A 3,950-nucleotide genomic window follows, 5' to 3' on the forward strand; every position below is an offset into this window, starting at 1 on the left:
TGCTGCGTGTGATCCCGCAATGGGCCACTAAATGGCATTGTGTCCTTCCATGACTTCATTCATCTCCAGTGTTTCACTGATGCGGTTCTCGTGCTCGCTTCTCTCAATGATGGGGCACTTTCACCAATGGCTGCGGCTCACACCTATTCCTCAGGACCCCTCCGGGCCGTGAGACAGCTCTCCTCACTGCAGTGAGTGAGTCTTTTATTATTCACATTACCCCAGGACGTGCAGGGGGCTCGATGCACGTTCAGTGCTTGTGTGTTTTTGGGGGGTTCTGCAGCGTACTTCTTGATGGCGCTGGCCGCATATAGATATTGTCCGTGTTCCGACCCTCGCGATAGGCTCACTTAACCCTCAAGCCGCGCGGGGGCTGAAGCTGCTGCCTGGAAGACCTCCACTTCGGCGTCAGGAATGGCTGCTGCCGCTTCGCATACTCTGCGGGCGTTGCCTCGCCTCCACACGCCTCTTGCGCTGCCACAGAGGCCCATCCTCTGTCCCTCCATCGCAGTCTCACTCGTTGCTCATGCTGCGCGGGGGAGAGAGGCCGGAGTTCTAATAATAATAATAATAAAAGAGATTTATAAAGTGCCTGGTTACCCCCACTGGTGTGTCCCCGCGCTATGGTGAGAGGCAACCACACAGAGCTAGAGAGCGAAAACAGAGATTAAGAATGCCCTAAATCCACACGAAACAGGTGAGTTTTCAAGTCCTTCCTGAACTTGATTTTCGCTGCCTCTAGCCTAAGACTCAATGGCAGTTTATTCCAGTTTTGAGGGGCCAGGCCACGAAATGATCGGCCACTTATCCTGGACTTCGAAATCTTAGGGACAGTCATCCGACCCGATCCACAGGATCTCAGCTGCCTAGTGGGCACATAGTTGCTTCACGAAAACTCAGGAATCTCGCTATTTGCCACGGTCTTCACGGGTGTGGAAGGGAGCGGGTCGCCGCTCTACTCCTGTCCTCCTTGCTGCTCGGTGTCGGAACGTACCTTGCTGGCATGACTCTCTTGAGGCACAGAGTCCCCTCGCCCATGCCCTTTGAACGGCCTGCCAGTACTATTGCTTTTGCCCCTCTCAGCAGGCCTTTTCCTCCTCGGGCCGCCCAGGGTTGCTGGCGCAGCTCCGGTCAGCTGCAGGCAGCATGCTTTCAACTTTCTGCTCTGACACCCACCGCAGCAGCCTCTTACCGTTCAATGCTGCCTGGGGTGGGAGTGTGCAGGAGATGTCGCCGGGCACTGTGTAATGTGGCTACGGGACACTGTCCATCTTTAATGCGGGTAGGCTCCGCTTCAGTCTTCCACTCCACCGGTGCTCTTCACACGCTCTCAGACTGACGGGGCATGTAGAGCTTCGTTGTGGGGGGAAAGCACAGGCACTTGAGGAGCGGGGTGGGCTCCCGCTGGCCTCCTCTCATACGGGGTCACTTCTCTTTCACCACGGCCTCATGCTCACTCACCGGGCTCGCCGCCTGCCTGGTGGGTCGTCGCGGCATATGCTGGTGGGCTCTGATCGGCTTGCTCTTCTCCCCGGGGCACTTCACCCTACCCCGCGGGCTATCGGGTGCCTCTGCACAGGGGCGGATTCACTTGCAGGCCCACGAGGTGTGAGGTGGGCTCCCGGTCACCTCGATTTCACCCTGGGGCCTCGCACACACCCCGCGGGCTATGGGGCGCGTTCCGCGCCCAGTTCAGGTGGTGCCCTCAACACAGGCAGCTCTCTCCCCCTTTTCTCCATCTGCTGGGCTGCTGCACGCATAGGCATAGCCCCCTCATCGCCAATGTGGTATTTGGTCCCTAGGCCCTCATACTAATCAATGAGCTGCCGCAGACACACTAGGTTGGGTTAGATAACTGGCCCTGAGCACTTGCGCTCAGCCCTTTTTATTAGGAGGGTCATCTGACTGATGACGCCTGTGGTGGGTGGGTGTTCAGTTACACCATACTGCAACACTAGAATGTATCCAGTCCGATACTACATCCCTCCCAAACTTTAATGAAGGTCCAAACAAAATGAAGTCCAAACCTGTGGGAGAGAATACAATTTGCAAACAAAACATAACTCCATGTAGATGACTTCCACATAGTCTCTTCGCTGCTGGTCATCTGCCGGCGAGGGTGTCCTTGCAACCGGGACCACTAGTTCTCCTTGGCACGATGTTCGGGTGCCCCGTGGATGTGCTCTTTTTGTACTTGCACCGTGGAAGTGTGCTTTACAGTCCCTTTCTTCCGGCACCGCAGTCAGTGAAAAGTGCAGATGAAATGATGGTGGGTCATTGGTGTGTTGCTGTCCACTGTATAGACCTGGTTGAGGTGTTTTCTCTAACTGGTGGCTGTCTCCAACAGGATCTGCAGATGCAGGATGTCCCTCTCACAGATACCCCTCCCTCGTGGGTGTCCCCTCTCACTGGACGACCCGGAGGCCCTTTGCTGTCAGGCTTCCACTGGACCGGTGGGCTGCCGCTTTGTCGCTCCAAACACGTTAGAGGAGTCGCTACGGGTCCCTTCACTGTGTCCAAAGCTCCACCTGAAAATGGTGTTGTTGGCACTTGTTCTGTCGCATGCTACCTACATTCTCCCTGGATCTCCAGAACAAGCTTTAACGATCCATCACTCGTTTCGGGACCCGATGCCACCGATGTCCCTGAGGCCTCTGCCCCTTGGATAGCCACGGTCCTATGTCTGTTCCATCCCAGAGGTGGTTGTTGCCAACGGACCGGCCTGCTCGCCTCTGTCATTCCTTGTTGACCTTTGGGTTTGCACGTATATGTGTACTCCCAGTGGTGCTGATGCTTTCCGCGTACTGTTTTCGGATGTCCGTGCATCTTTTCACCTTCCCCATCAGGTGTTCCCCTTCTCTTGTGTGTTGTGGTGTTCCGTCACGCACACTTCTTTGCTCTTCTCCTTACCTCTTCGGATGTTCCCCTTCTGGTGTGTGTTGTGTTGGTCTGTCACGCACACCTCTTTTCTCTTCTCCTATCCTCTCTTCTTCCTTCATTGTGGCGTCGTGCCACTCAGGATTGGTCTTCTCTTCCTTCCTTCGCGACTCGGTCTGGTCTTCTATCTGGTTGGTCTTCCCTCACCAGGCGTTTCCGTGTAGCGTGCATTCTACCCGGGTATCCCTGGTCTTGTCCTCCCCTAGGACACAATCTTCACATCCATGGTGACTGGACCTGTCGTCGCGACCTTCTCTCGGTTGATTACTTGTGACTTTTAGTTGATGTCGTTAGACTTCGCTTCAGTCTCTTCTTGGTCCTCTTCGTGGACACTCCTCGTTCGTTCTCTTCACAGATGTCTTTTCCGTTCTTCTTGTTGGATGTCTTTGTCAGATCTCTTCGCTCGCTGACTTCTTGCAGGTCAGCTTCCTCCTTGTGACCAAACTGGGTTGTCGGCTTCTTCCTCCTTGCGATAAACTGGGTGGTTGGCTTCTTCTACCTTGCGACCAACTGGGTGGTCGGCTTCTTCCTCCTTGCGACCAACTGGGTGGTCGGCTTCTTCCTTCTTGTGAGTCTTTATGCTTCTGGTGGTCTTCGCAACCACTCCTTCTCATTGCAGTCCCATTGCTTTGGCGCGCTTCTGACTGTGCTCTTTTGTTTGCTACGTTCGGGCGCATTTACTGCGTATACTGTTCCGTCCTTCATTAGTTGAGCTGTAGCCGCTGTCTCTGTGTTGCTCCGCACTTGCTTGCCGCTTGGTTCCTGAATCACTCTTGTGTTTCTGGTGATGCTTCTGCTTTGTTTCTGCTGCTGCAGCGACCTGTGGCCACCAGGTACCGCTGCACCTCCTGCCTCACTGTGTTCAGGGCTCCCTGCTCGCCACTGGTGGGTTCTGCATCTCCTGCGCTGCCTTTAACCGTGGACGCTCTTCAGTGTTTTCTTGACACTATGGGCTTGCTGCTCGTGCTGTGCTCACTGTAAAGGTGCCACTGATCCTCTGAGTGCACAGATGC

The sequence above is a fragment of the Lissotriton vulgaris genome, chromosome 8, assembly GCF_964263255.1.
Source record: "Lissotriton vulgaris chromosome 8, aLisVul1.2, whole genome shotgun sequence".
Lineage (NCBI taxonomy): Eukaryota > Metazoa > Chordata > Amphibia > Caudata > Salamandridae > Lissotriton > Lissotriton vulgaris.